Source organism: Lissotriton helveticus, chromosome 5_1, assembly GCF_964261635.1.
Source record: "Lissotriton helveticus chromosome 5_1, aLisHel1.1, whole genome shotgun sequence".
Classification (NCBI taxonomy): domain Eukaryota; kingdom Metazoa; phylum Chordata; class Amphibia; order Caudata; family Salamandridae; genus Lissotriton; species Lissotriton helveticus.
Window position 1 is genome coordinate 261,902,199 of NC_136065.1, and position 16,007 is coordinate 261,918,205.

Here is a 16,007-nt window from a genome sequence, read left to right on the forward strand (position 1 = left end):
GAGGGGGCCCCCCCATGGCATGGCCCACCATTGCCCCCCCCCCCCCCCCCCGGCGTGGCCCACCATGTACCACTTTGCCCTACCACCCAGAAATCTAGCATATTTTGCTATGAAACCTCCAACATTTAAATGCTAAGTCACGCATAAGAGGCACAGCACCTGCCTTGCTGTCAAGCTTCAGTAGTGCTGGTAATGCTCACTAGAATATAAGGATGGCAGCGCGCTGCTCCAGACAGCCTTGGAGGCTGGGTAGTTGCTGCTAATTCACTGGTTGCCACATTGAAGAAGATATCCGGAGCGGTGGCACAGCATTCTTTCTGAAGTCAGGAGGCAGTGTCCAATCGGCACATGCTGCAGGACGTCACTTTTGTGGGAAGCCTGCTTGGCTAAGAATGCTGCAAATCATAATAATGAGCCCTTGACCGCCGCGCTCAACCCAACGAGCCCCAGCGGCCACTGGAGCAAACACAGTGCAGCTTAGCTGTTCCTGCTGCTGAGGCGCTTAAGTGAGGGAGTCTAAGCTCGGGCTGGGGTGTCCGACGCACTTTTGCAGAGGGAGTGAATGGTCAGGACCTTAAGGATGTAGGTGGCTGGCCTGTAAAACCAAATTGCCAAGGCTCACATGCAAGTGTCATTTAGACAGTGTGTGCCAGAGTTTTTAAATGATAATCTGCAAAAAAATCTATTTTTTTAAGTGCGTAGGCTAACACGAGATAATCAGTGCCTGGCAGTCGGTGTAATTCTGCGCCGGCCACTGAGGCTTTTGTCAGGGGGTCAGGCTGGGACTTTTAAGTGTGTGCTTCAGCTGTCTGTCAGGTTGTCTTGGCCAAATTCAGTGCTGGGTACGTGCCGTCTGCAGCCTTTAAGTTGCATCATGGACGATCGGGAGCTCACACTGAGCGCATTGCTGCCCTTTCACTTCAAGGTAAACTCATGTCCACCTATTTATTTTGCATTGTAGTTCTACTAGTGGGAGACACCATTTGAAAATGGAAATATCAGTAGTTTACGAATTGCAACCTAACATTACCTTTTAACAAAAAAAGTGCAAAATATCGAATTGTGAAAGATCTAACACAGATCGATCTTGTCACTGGAAATGGCCACAAAACCTCCGTAGTTTGCCAGCCAGCCCTCTTTTTCTCATTCCCTACACCCAATGCTATCGGGGGTTACAACTTGTGATTTACAAGGATCCAAGCTTTCCCACCACACCCACAGTCTTTACTTCCCACTCCACGAAATGGATGTTCTGCAGTGATCTCGAGTCGGGGTTCTGGTAAATCAGAAGGATGACAGCACTCTCATTATTCCTATAACTCTGCTCTCCCCTTCTTAGACTACGATCTGTCTTTTATGTCTGGTGCTTAGTTTCTCGTTGGGTGTAATTTCTTATTAATTGCATGATTTCGCTCACAAGAAAATGTCACTCATAGTCATTCAAATGTCACTCGTAATTATACTGAAAATATGAAAATGTCACACATCGCAATTTGAAACCTTGGCAGCTAGGTTATCTATTTACTGATCCAAGATGTGGCGTGCTGTAAATTAAAAGGAACCAAAATCCACTGCGCAGGGCTTTTCTGCAAGCGGAGACTAGTGACCCCTTGCCCTCTTACCTTAACAGTCCGACGACGGTCACGGTCCTCCTCGCCTCCTCCCCACCCCGGCCCGAACCGAACCACCCCCTGGCTGCTGCAGTGCTGCGTATTCGGAGTCAACTTTACTCAGACCGTGTGTGAACTGAAGCAGAGGAGACTCACTCACCTGAGGGCCTGGGCTGGGGGCCTGCTGCTGGACTTGGCCTGAGGAGGCTGCAGCTCAGACTCTAGGGCGGGGCGAGGCGAGCGCTGGTGATGGGCAGAAGGCGGGCACCACCACCGGGCAGAACTTGAAGGCAGGCAGGGGCTGGGGGGGGGCAGTGCAAGGCTAGCCAGGAAGGGGCCGGGCAATTTAAATTATGGAAAAAGGCCCCGCCGGGCGGTGACGGACTTTGGACGGACAGTCCTAAGTGTGGGTGGGCCTGGCTCTGTCTTCTCTTGACTATGGCTATGCGCGCCCCTGATACCACACATTTGCGTGTGAGCTCATTGCGCCGCCAGCGATTGCGCATGTGTTGTACCCCTGTGCAGACAAATGTAATGAGGGCACGCGCATACGCGGCGGAAAGTGAAAGTCCGGACACAGGACTCTTGGGGAGTAAACAAGTGTGTGCGCGCCCGCGCGCATCCACCCTGTCTGCCGCCATTTTCATCGACGGACAATAATAACTGCTCAGGCCAGGGCGGCCCCAGCACAATTTATAATTGCATCAGAGCGCCGGCTGGGGCACGCTGCAGAGCACAGTTCTCCAGAGAATCGCGACGACGAGAGACAGTTGTCACCAGTCGGGTGCCCCGCAGTCAGTGTCAGTCAGTCACAGTGTGCACTATTAAGAAAGCCACTAGGCTCAGTAGTCTATACTTAATATATGATCTCCATGCATGAATTTAACCCTTTGTATCCATGCCTTTGTATGTAAAAATTGTACACGTCAGGAAGAACCAGCATGGTATAAGCACTGTAGGCAGATAGATACACCAAATAAAACGCTATTTTTCCCTACTCTTGTCTTTTGGAGGGGCAGGGAATTGTATGAGGAAAAGTTTAGCGGGTGGGGGAGTTATCGGCTGCTCCTTTAACAGTGTGCAGGTGTTGATATGTTATGTTTATATAACTTTTTTATAACGCATAACTAAACATCCACGGGGCTACCTAATACTCATATGGGATTGGGATAATGCACGTCACACCCGGGCCCCTGCCCCATCCATGACGAGGCCCGCCTACTATTTTGTATAATTTCAGGGGCCCGGCCGGGCCGTACCTGTCCTGACCCATTCCTGCCTGCATGCATGATGCATCAAGAGGCCAGCCGCCAGAGTGAGACTGGCGTCAGTTTAAATTACTGTCACCATCACAGGCCCGGCCGGGGCCCGCCCCGCAATTTGACCGCACCAACACAGTCCTCGAGCCGCAGGGCCCCGTCGTCCGGGGCCCAGAGTCTGACTCTGACAACAACATAGGTGCCTCAGGCTCACGGCTGACGGGCCCCGGCCGGGGCCTCCCACCACCACCATTTCGAATTTCACAATTCAACTGACTTGACTCTCGGGGCCCCGGCCGGGGGCCCCCGCACCATTTCGAAGACTTGCAGGGGCCCCAGCCGGGGGCCCCCTGCCCGCACCATTACGAAGACTCACGCAGGGGCCCCAGCCGGGGCCCCGCACTATTTCGAAGACTCCCAGGGGCCCCGGCTGGCCACTTCAAAGACTCACAGGGGCCCCGACCGGCCACTTCAAAGACTCACAGGGGCCCCGGGCGGGACCCCCGTGCCGCACCATTTCAAATGCTCGCTGGGGCCCCGGCCGGGGCCCGCGCTGCGCACCATTTGTCAGAGCCTACTAGTCTGTGAGGCAGTGCGGCACATGTGTTAAGTCAGGGGGCCGGCGGGGCCCCCTGGAGCGCGGGGCCCAGCGTGGCCCCCCCGCAACGCGGGGGCTGCGGGGGCGTTTGTTACGCCCCTGGATATTGGCCGCCCAGCCAGCACTTCATCTCAGCGAACCTGCTCCTGTACTCCCCAGCTGGTCGTGTGCGCGTGAGGAAAACTACCGTGGGGCGGGACTTCCGTTTCCTGCTGGAAGCCGCGCCCACGGAGTGCCTGCCCAGGAGAGGAGCGGTGGCGGCTGAAGTCCGGAGTGGCGGTAAGTGGGGGCGGGGGGGCGCTCGGTGCACTTGTGGGTGTGTGTGTGCACGCGTGTGTGTATGCGACAGCGGGGGTAGGTTCTCTGTATGTGTGGGTGCGTGCGTGCATGGGCGCTTGTGTGTGTGTGTGTGTGTCTGTGTATGCGTCTGTGTATGCGCATGCGTGTTTGGTGAAAGAGCTTCCCGGGAGACAGCAGCTGAGCGCGTTCGCGTGCCCCGCTCAAATAGCCTCCTTGAAGAGGCAATGCGCGCGGCCAGCCCTGTCTCCTGGGAAGCATAGTCACTGACAAAAGATCTCCTGGCGGACACAGCGCTGACGCGCTGTTAAACGCCAGGAGACCTAAAAAGCAAGAAAAATGTGTGTAAAAAAAAAGTAGATGTTGCTAGAGAAAGAAAATATGAAATGATGCAGTCGGGAAGGAGACCTGCACCTATAAAAAGATACAACATGAATATCTATTTATGCACGGAGTTCTCCACCCCAACTCCACAAATCTATCATTAAAGTGCAGTTTTGTGATTTACAAAACAAACTAAACTTACACATAAATGTAAGGACCAAAGTGATTGTTGGAGCGAGTTAGGAAATAGTACTCCCAAGCAAACCTGACCTCAAAGTGACTCATCAGTTTAAGAGGTAAACAGAAAATTGTTAAATGAAGCAAGTGTATGTGACGGTGCCAAAGTGCTCTAATCCATTTATATGTATTGAGGATCAGGTAATCTAAGTTTCACGGGCTCCACCTCCCTCTGGGATATACATGCAGCACACACAGGTGATATTTGCTCTTATAACTGGGTAACCCTGCAAGTTATCTTACATCGTTACGCCCAGCTGAACAAGAGGATAAAATTAAGCAATTGAAAGATTAGAAGAGATTAGAATTGTTGGCGCTTGAAGCATTAAACCCGTTACCGAGGCACATGCACCAGCGAGAGGTCTAAGCTACTGACCATAGAGATATTGGTACAGTAATTTTAATATCTACATAGCCTCGATCTAGTGGAGATGCCATGTGGACCGTTTTTATTTTAGCAGCAAACAAGTGTTTAGTAAAAAAAAAAAAGTTCTACATCGGTTACTTTTTGCAAGATGCAAAATCAAACAGGTGCACAGACAATTCTGTGTATACGAGAATAAAACATACATGAGTACTTTTCAAGTCAAAAACATTTTAGGGGTTAAGCCAATAGTTTTTCACAAAGTTTTCTACAATGAAGGCTGATATATTTTACAGTGTATGTCGCAAGTGGAACTAATTCCTGTTGAGAGTAACAGGTATTATTATGACCCAATTAAGTTGCATTCATTATAGGATCAATGACCAAATCAACTAATCATAGAGGAAGGCATGGATTATGGTTTAACTAGTTAATCAGGCGATAGAACAAACTCAATGGTCTTTGGCAGCTGATTTGGGGCAGGACCACACTTACCCCATCCCCACTTTTGACACCAATGGTGGTTATGAAATGGCAGTGCACGGCACTACCCAGCATCAGACACCTACAAAATTAGTTGACAGTGTAAAATATTTATTAAACTTTCAAACAGGGCTTTGTGGTCTTAGTGCACAGTCTAACAAGGTTAAAGTACCTGTTTATTTACTTACTTAAAAAGTGCTATTAGCACAAGTAATTTAACATGTGTTAATAGCAGCCTTGCTCTACCACTGTTGGCTTCGGGCTAACAGAGCAGAAAGCTTCAGACAGGGGTCCGGCTGCTGTTTAGTGCAGTCAAACTCTCTGACTTTCAACTGCGGTAGGGTGATCACCTCACTCCAGGTCATTACACTGTCTCCAGTGCAGAAGTGTTCACTTACAAATCATTGTTTGTAGGTAAGTTAGCCTAATAAGTTCAATGTAAGGTTGCCAATTAGCAGAATTTTTCATTAGCAATGACACTTTAAGTTCTGATATAGTGCATAAAATGATCTGCTGGGCATCGAAAGAGAACTGATCCCACATCTTATTAATTCATCAACAAGTTATCTCCCTCTTGATATTGCTACCACTATGTGTACCAAATTGTTTGGAATTATTCAATTGTTCTTGAAGGTACAACAGCTTGTGATCGCAGCTGAGTGGTATGTAAAGGTATCATTCTATGTGTTCTATAATTTTGTATGGATATTAACTGAGCACAGGAAGAGCAAGATTTGTTGTATCTGCTAGCACAATATCAAAAACCAAGAAGATTATGTCCAGCAAGGCACAATCAATCAAATTGGTACTGCACTCCTGGATACCATCACAGATCATCACACCATTTTAGGAACAAGAAATCTAACCATCGAAAGGCTCTCATAACCATAAAGTTAGACGACAGCACTCTACATAGAAATCAACGGGCAACTGACCAGAAGGCACCAAACCAGCCAGAATTCAGCTGCCAGTCTCAGACTTCCACCACACACCCTCATCAACCCTCACTTCTCAAAGACCTCCACTGGCTCCCCATCCTCAACCAGGCACTCTTCAAACTCCTCACACACATACACAAAGCATTGCCCAACATAAGCCCCACCTACTTCAACAATCACACTAACTTTCACATCCCTAACACCTCTGCCCTTCCAGACTCCTACTCACACACATCCAACACACATGCGGAACCCACACTAGCAGTAAGGCTTTGTCCTACCTCATTCTCAAAGCCTGGAACGACCTGCTATTTCACATCAGCCTCTAGTCTCGGCCCAGGCTCAGACCACATCGTTGCTGCTTTTCAGTTGTGCGCTCTACATATACCCATTAAACAAAATAACTTAACATCCACTTTTACAGTACGAGCCACCAATCTCTGGAATTTATTGGCATCTAAGATTGTAAGCTTTAAGTATCATATAAAGTTTAGAAGAGTGGTGAAAACCTTGTGTTGGAAATGGCCCTTTTGCATGGTTATGTCCAAACGTTTTGCTTATTGCTCCTATTTTTCCTGACATGTTTTAGTTGGCTTTAGGACTGGACTTTTTACCACTGCTAATCAGTGATGAAGAGCATATGCTCTCTGAGTAAATTGTTATCATGATTGGCTTTCCATGATTGGCATTTTTGATTTACTGGTAAGTCCCTAGTAAAGTGCACTGAGTGTGCCAGTGTCTGTAAATCAAATGCTACCAGTGGGCCTGCAGCACTGATTGTGCCACCCACGTACGTAACCCTGCAAATGTTACTCAGACCTGCCACTGCAGTGTCTGTATGCAGTTTTGAACTGCCATGTCGACCTGGCAGGTGCATCCACTTGCCAGTCCCTAACCTTCCCTTTTCTTACATGTATTTGTATTTATAGGTATTTATAAAGCGTGACATTCATCCCAAAGGGACATCACGGAGCTAAGACTGAACGAAGTGCCGTGCAGGTTATTATGAGACTAATATTTGGTGGGTCTGTATCTAGGGAATAAAAAAGTTTTAAACTTTTTCCTGAACATCAGATAGTCATCCGTTAGGCGTAGGTCGAGTGGAAGTTTGTTCCAGAAGACGGCTGCCGATTTCGAGAAAGATCGGTCACCCATCCTGACTTTAGTCGTATGTTTGACTGCTGCCAAGACCTGATGGCACGATCTCAGGTTGCGCGAGGGTACATGAAAATCTAATTTGCCTCACAAAATATGTGGACCTTTCTTATGTAAAGTTGTGCGTAGCACATGAGCTTAAAACTGGCTCTTTGGCGTACTGGTAGCCAGTGTAATTCCTTCATGCAGAGAGATGCTGAGCTGTATTTATGTTTATTACAGATCAGTTTAGCAGCAGCGTTTTGAACCACCTGAAGTCTGGTGAAAAGATAGTCGGCCATGCCCACTTAAAGTGAATTGCCATAGTCTAGCCTGCTCAGAAGAAGTGCTTGTGTCACAGATATCCTACAATTCAAAGGGATCCAGGGAAAAAGTCTTCTAAAGAGTTTTAATGTGGCGAAACCTTTTCAGCACAGTGTGCGTACTTGATCCTGCATAGATAGGGCATCACCAAAGATGATTCCCAGATTCTTGGCAGCCTGCCTTGGTTTAGGGGTGGTGCCTAACGCCTGGGGCAACCAGCTACTGTCCCAAATTGCATGTGTGCCACCTAAAACCAAAATCTCGGATTTTCCAGCATTTAGTTTTAGACAATGCCCGAACATCTAGCCTGCTATTTCCGTAAGGCAGTGGATGAGATTGCTTTTAGTATCAGCTTTAGTCAACTTGACAAACAGGGGAATCATCAATTGTGTGTCGTCAGCATAAGACCATATGTCAAAACCCCATTTCCTTCTGATGTCTGTCATGGAAGAAACATATATATTAAAAATAGTGGGGCTCAGAGTAGCTCCCTGTGGAACTCCGTATTCAAAACTTTTTCCGGTGGAGGACTAGGCACCCATTTGGATTATTTGGGTTTGATCTTTAAGGAAAGACGCAAACCATGATAGGGCTTTTGAGCAAAGGCCTTTTTCATGGAGGATGTGTAATAGTTTATTGTGAGATACGGTGTCAAAAGCCACAGTAAGGTCTAAAAGGATTAGTGCTACAGCTCTACCTTAGTCGACCAGTGATCTGATATTGTCAGAAACTGCAAGCAAAGTGGCCTCGGTGCTGTTGTTGGCCCATAATCCAGTTTGTGAGGGAGCTAGTAAATTATTAGTTTCAATGAAAGTGGTAAGTTGTCTATTGACAGGTATTGTAATTGAGAGATTGGGCTGTAGTTTGCTGGGTCGTAAATTTCAAGGTCTGGTTTCTTTAGTAGGGGGAAGACCACTGTTTTCTTCCATACATCTGGAAAAGATGCTAGCACTAGGGATTGGTTGAGAGCTTTAGTGACCTGAGGGCATAATACTGACACCAGTCAAGAGAAAACTAAATGCAGGCAGGAGTCTAGTGGCGATCCTGCCTTGACCTCTGTCAAAGCTTTAGCCACTTGTTCTTCTGAGAAAGGCGTCAGAGTGTGAAGGTGAGCATGTGCTGCGGGGTGGTGTGCCAAATTTTCCCAGACCGTATTGTCATCGTCATTGGGAATATTAAAGGATGCATACATTTTTGTCACCTTGTCTGTAAAGAAATTATTAAGTAGCTCACAATTCTCAGGCGTGGGTGCCATAGATTGAGACAGAGTGGTAGGCTTGCAAAGTTCCCGAATTACTTTGTAGAGTTCTTAGGATGAGCTACCATTATCTTCAATCCTTTTTGTTTAATACTTTGTTTTGGCATTTTTCAAGGAGCAATGATAAATTATTTTGTTCAGTTAGATAGTTTTGTCTGTCTTTGCTGGTTTTTGACAATCTCTATTTATGCTCCTGGGTTCGGCACTTCCCTTTCATAAGTTTTAGTTTCAATGTATACCATATCTCCGATTGGGTTTTATTAGCAGATTTACTATTAAGTTTGGGGGAGCACTGATCAAGTTTTTTTTTCAATATCTTGTTGTAACTGTGCAGCTACTGTGTGTGCAGAATTTGGATAAGATAAGATAGAGTCGTGGGGAAAGGAGGCAATGAATGACACCCCTCAGGTAGGCCCAAGTTACCCCCATTGGCAGTGTACACAGTGTATGTGAAAGGTAGGACATAGACTGGTGTGGGTGACATGTCTTGATAGTCAAATGCAGTGTATTTCGTTTTTCACTAGTGAAAGACTTTCTGCCCCATAGGAGACAGGGGAGACACTTTGTAACATCTTACAAGTATAACTTCCGATTGGGACAAGATAGAGGAATCATGTTTAGAATTTCTGAACTCAGAATTTAATAACACATCTTTTAGTAAACATGGTTTTTAAATTGTGTGTTTGAAAATGCCACTTTTACAAAGTAGTTATTTTCTTGTTTAACCATTCTGTGTGCCTCTGCCTGTTTGTGGATTAACTGTCTGGTTTGGGAGTGACAGGGTCTGATGATGTGCATTCACTCTAGACTGGGAGGGTTGAGGTGTTCCTGGCCCTTTCTGGATGACTCAGAGCTGAGCTGACTAGGTATTGGCAGCAATTTAGAGTAGTGGTAGGAGTTTTCCTTCCACATGAATAGGGCCTGTCTTCCTTGCACAATGCTGTCGCCACCCCCTGTGTTCATACTGCACCAGTGAGGACAGCACTGGTTTGGACTGGGCTCAGAGACCTTTGCACAAAGAAGAACAAAGACCAAATGGGCTATAAGTAGTGAACCTTAAACCCCAGAACTTTAGATCACTTCTGGACTCAAAAGGAACCTTTGCCAAGGAGAACAGGTGAAGAGCTGTGAGGAGGAGTATTGCCCGTTTGCTCTGTACTGTGTGGGGTTGGCCTCCAGTTGCTGCTTCTGCCAAGGAAAGGACAAAGACTGGAACTTTGCTGAGAAATCTGCTTGAAGAAGAATGTCCAAGGGCTTGTGTCTGCTGGCCTCCTGTTCTGAAGTCTCAGTGACACAAATGCTTCATCCCCAGCTCCCTTGAACTCTATTGCTGAGAGTTCTGACCTGCCAGGAGGTGCCTGGTCCAGTTTGGAACCCTCTGGAGGTTGTTCCTGCTGTTTGGAGCTGGAAGAAACCAAATAGAGGCAAGAAAAGCAATATCAGACGCTGTCACCGATGTCACCGTGACGCCGCAACCTGCATCGAGGCCAGGGACATCTCTCGAGAAGTGCATGATTCACCACCCGGCCTGTACCACAGCTCCGACACCCATTGACGCATGCAGTTTTCAACATTCCCGACGCCAGTGCGCATACCAACTCCGTCATCACCATCGTCTACATCCTGTTATCGCGGGCCGCGGCTCAGATAACCGCCTGGGGTGACTCAACGAGTTTGCCGACTTTGCGTCGCTTCACCGGAACTGATGCCTCACCACCGACGCAACTGACTTCCCCTGACTTGGATTCGACACTTCGCCTCCTCGCGGACATGACGCCTCGCCCCCTACCCCCGTGGCAGCCCAGAAGCTGGCCTCAACCTTGGCGCCGACGCCTCACCTCCACGATGCCGTGCATCATCATAGACTTCGTTTTCCAAGGTACTGTTTGTTTGGGGGTCCGTGCGACTCCGTGTATGAAACCATGTACCTCGCAGTCAGCGCGCACTTTGGATTTATTGCTGTCACAATATAGTAATAGCTATTTGTTTTCTACAAGCTTTATTTTGGAAATAACTGTTTTGAAGTGCTATTTCTCTACAGGTATGTTGGATTTTTGTTGTTTTGGTTTTGTTGAGTTTTGATAAAGATACTTTATTTTTCTAAACTGGTGTGGTGTCCATTTGTGGTGTTATCACTCTATTACTGTGTTTTACTACAAATACTTTACACATTGCCTTTCGGATAAGCCTGTATGCTTGTGCCAAGTTACCAAAGGGGGTGAGCAGGGGTTATCTAACGTGTGTATCCCCTTACCCTGACTAGAAGCAAGGGCCCCTACTTGGACAAAGGTACCTACCTCTGCCAATTAGAGACCCCCAATTCTAACACATGTTTTTCCAGAGACAAGTTATATTACCGCTGACCCTGGGACAGGACCCAGAATGATAATTCCTCCTATCAATATACATATGTTCCAGAGCTAAGGAACTGTCATGACCAGCACACCATGATGAGATGACAGACTCAAGCAGGGGGCCTTAATCCAACATAGCATCAACATGACTTTGACATATGGATAGGACATGTGGAGAAGCGTGGCTCAGTGGTTAGAGGCAGCAGACCCGGAAGCTGAGATCGGCTGTGGACCAGGGTTCGATTCCCCGCCTCGGCGGGTCTCAGCCTCAAAATTCCACGGACTCGACAATTCTCGCTCCGGTGCCTACTCGACTCACGGGGTCACACTCTGCGACTCTGGGCAATAGCTTGCTTAATCTCCACTACGGCCCCTCGCGGCGGGATGCCTGGCTTTCACCTTGTGGATACCCTGCCGGGGTATCTCACAGGGGAATACCAGGACGGGTTCCCTAAGCAAGCGCCTTGATACCTTCGGGTGATACGTGCGCTATATAAGTCGCAATACATTTACATTTACATTTACATAATAAGTACGCTATCTAAACTAGATGATATTCCTCTCCAAGCAATATTAGAAATACCCACTACCGCTTTGTCACTAAAGACCTACTTTGTGACTGTTGAGAAGGATGACATTAACCATATTCTCCCCAATACATCACAGACATAGTAAACAATGTATTCCAGACTTTGTACCAAAAAATAGAGGATAGTAACTTTAGTGTTTCTGATGTACATCCCTATCTTAATCAGATATATTTGGTGTCACTGTGGGATATGATAAACTAATTTGCTACTTGACCTTTATCATCAATGGGAAAAGCATTCAATGTGTGAACGTACCAGTGGAATGTTTGGCAACCGGAGGGCACAGATACAAGCTATAACAGCCCACTTAACTAATCACTCAGTACTACACTGACAGGCCTGCAAAGACAGGAGAAATCTATCACAAATGGGTGGTCACCAGAGTCCCAAATCCTGCAAGTCCCAAATAGTGACATTTTCTGAGCACTCACATCCTATAATGTCAATTACAAAAAAATATAGATAACACTCTCTACTTGTCCTCGTAGGTCTCTGGGTCGCCGCAAAGTATTTTCTTTGCCTAATTGAACTGGAATGATAGAAAGTTCAAGTCCCTCTGTACTGAAAAGGCACTGCTAGTTTGCCTCAGACCCCAAAACCTGTAGCTAGAAATAGACTGAATGTTACAGAAAAAGTATGATTTAGCGTGTAGTCATCAATAAATAATTCTTTTAAACCAAACCTGCCTTAAAAAGGGTTACATATATTGAGTCTCTTGTAGCTAAGGGAGTCTTCCACATTTGCATTGTAACACCAGGGTCCATATGTACTAATGCTTTTTCCCATAGACACAGAATGGGGAACCCCTTTGATGCCGCAGATCCCTGGTCTTGAAACTGATGTAATTCCACTTCTTCAACCTGAAAACTAAGGCAAATAAAGTCCCTATGAACTCCAGGGTGTGCCTTCAATCGCCGAGCAATCTTCTGAATTCAACATTCTCACGTGACCAACATATTTGCTTGAAACACAGTAGAAAAACTCCAGTTTGCATGAGTACTAGGGCATCTTTGTTGATGGATAGAGAAGGACAGAAAGGGAACAAGTGAATAGAGCAATGATGTCTTGGGCATGCATAAAACATGGGACTATTATCCAACCTTTAATATTTTGAACTTAGAATGGAAAACCCCATGAACTAGGACTCTCGACATTCAAACGTTTGGGCTGCCAGTTATGTACCAGCCACTGTTGCAGGCAGGTTCATTCCGAAGTCTGGGCCACTTCCTTCTTTTATGCCCCCGTTCTCAGAAGGCAATTTGATTTCTATGTGCCTCATAGACATCTGCGTTCCGCAGGGCAATGTCTTGCCGTTATACCACGCTTACGCCTTGCTAGGACTGGGGGGAGTTCTCTCTCCTTCAAGGCAGCCAAGGCTTGGAATGCCCTGCCTTACGAACTACGTAACACCCAAGACCTCAGGCTGTTTTAAGACGCAGTTAAAAACATTTCAAATGTCAAACAACTAAAAAGAACCCCAATCTAAGATTGAAGCACAAGTAAAGTATCTCTCCTGGACTACCCTCTGATGACCCATAGCAGCCAGCACTCAGCCCTCTGAGCAATCTAGCTTCAGACTCATATTTAATGTTTTGATCTGGGTTGCTCTGTGTTCTCTTGCTCACCGCCAGGCAGGCCAGGCAGCAGCACAGCTTTCAAGTTGATTTTAGGGAACAGTAGGTTTCATCTTGCGAAGATTATACTAATTCTGTAAGAGAATCTTCCAGCTGTATTTCCTCCACCATGCTATGGTGACGGAGGATGGAGGAGGAATTTAAACATGCATTTCAAGTTGGATTTTTGATTTTCTCAAGAAACTTGATTTTTCTAATTTCTTACATCCTGCCTCTTCAGACCAATCTCTCGTGCCTAGCTCTTCCTAAGACATGTGTAACTGCTCTTTAATGAACCCCTTTATTCGTGCTACAGGGACAAATCAGTGCCTTACTAGACTCTTGAGAGTGACACCACCTAGGGATGCCACTGTACATCTTCTTTAAAGCCGGAGTGAGAACCATTAGTCACACTCATTCTTATTTTGGGTAATGGTATAGCACTTCGCCTGTAATATAACATAACTCCCATCGACCGCTACTTTCAACTATCATGTCACCCTGCTCCTTGCAAATTAAGTAGTTGTCGGACCATCTGTTGGACTTGGCCCTTTTTGCTCGGTAATCCCCAGACATTTTGCCTTCACTCCTCCATTTTTGCAGAATTAGTTTTTTGTGGACCCTAGGGCTCTGCACTTTACTAGTGCTAGACAGTGTTAAAGTGCTTATTATCTCTCCTTAAAACATGGTAATATTGGCTTATCTCCAGTTGGCATATTTAATTTACATAAGTAAGGCCAAAACCTTCTTTTTTACATATACGTCACCCCTAGGGTAGGCACTGGAGGGCCCAGAGGGCGGTGTGCAATGTATTTCAAAAGCAGGAGATGTACTTTTAGGTTTTACATTTCTTGGCAGTGAAAACCTCTTAAATTCTTTTTTCACTATTGCAACGCCTGTCTATCCAACAGGATAACATTGGAGTTGCCTTATTATATTTTGTAAGTTTAATTTCCCAATGAGAAGGGATGACCAGTTAATGGTTGGTGTCTCTGAAATCACAATTTATAATCCTAACTTATGGCGCAGTCAGATTTTAAATTGCAATTCTGAAAATGCCACTTTTAGAAAGTTGCCATTTTCTTGCCTTAGCTATTTAGTGCCTGTAGTCTGTCTCTGGTCGTGTGAATGGGTGTATCAGACAGTTGAGCTTTGTGTATTCCTCCTAGATAGCCACACACACTAGGGAGCTTGGGTGTTCCTGGATAGGCCATCACTGGCAAGATGGGAGAGAGGAGCTGGGCACAGCCCCACTTACACTTGAATAGGCTGTGACCTGCATCCACATATAAGGGCTGCATACCTCTGGTAGTTAGTCTAGAGCCAGGACAGGGGGGCAGGTTGCTTGGGGACTTCAAAAGGACACCTCTAGAAGCTTTTCCTCTCTTCAATGGCACTAATGTGCATACATACTTGACCTGAGGCACCTACTCTTTAATACACTTATGGAACTGTGGCTACTATGCCAAGAAGAATTACTGCTACGTTACTTAAGGGCTGCCACTCTGCTGGACTGCACTTTACTGGACTCCTGCGTTGCTGTGCTGACCTGCTGCCTGCTGTCCTTTTGTCTGGGTGAGAAGGACAAGACTTGCGTCTCTTGAACCCAGAGTGACTCCAAGGGCTAGTTGGCCTCGAGACCTGGAGCCTCAGGGACATAACAGGCTTCCAACAAACTTGCCTCCGCCATCTGCGAGTCTACCCTGCCAAGTGGTACCACTCAAGACATGAAACCTTGGAAGTGGGGTTAAGATACTTAGCCAGCCTCTGTGGACCCAGCAGAACCGACGCATCTCTTCTGCTGCATGACGTAGCCACAAGCAGACCAACACATTTCTGTTGCTGTGTGGATTGGACACGTCGCAAAGACTCATATCCCTTTCACAGACTGCATCGCCTTCGGAACCGCCGCTGTGTGACACATCCGCAGCACAGGCCCTCACATCTCTTGTTGATGACATCCTCGATGATACCAGCCTCTGCATTGTAGCCTTGCAGCACCCTGGAACCAGCGCATCATTCCAACTGAGGGACGCATCCCCAAATCTGGACCTTTCATCTCAAGCCCTTGTCAACGGGATTCTCGACATCAATGCAACAGGACAACGCACCGCAGTCTCACCACTTCTTGGAAAAGACACGTCACTTTGGCTGCGCGATGCCTCTCCAACGCAAACCCAAACAGCTCCACAAACCAGGACTTAAGGTAGGCTGTTCAGCGGATCTAAATGGTACACTGTAGCCAGCCCGCACTTCATCACAGTTTGCATGAACTTGTGACTTTGTCCTGGTTCAGCGGAACCAGCTGTCCACAGTTGGCACATAACACCTTTTGGAGCTATTTTCTCTAAAAAATTTAAGATTCAATATCTCTGGTTTTACTAATTGGTCTCTTGTCATTTAGGTCATGTTTTATTTATTCAAATTACTCTATTATTCTAACTTGGTTGTGGGCCACTTTTGTGGTGTGTTTTCACTTTGTTGCTGTTTGAAGTGTTGCACAAATACTATACACATTGCCTCTAAATTAAGCTTGACTGCTCTATGCCAAGCTACCAGGGGGTCAAGCACAGGTTAATGTGGAGTTTGCTTAGGCCCTACCCTTACAAGGATTGTGGTTGCTG

General features: G+C 46.6%; 1 protein-coding gene across 4 annotated transcripts in view; it reads right to left on the reverse strand.

Moving 5' to 3' along the window:
* GRIN1 (glutamate ionotropic receptor NMDA type subunit 1) overlaps positions 1–16,007 on the reverse strand; it is a 778,837-nt gene that overhangs the window by 582,289 nt on the left and 180,541 nt on the right. The window lies entirely within an intron of this gene.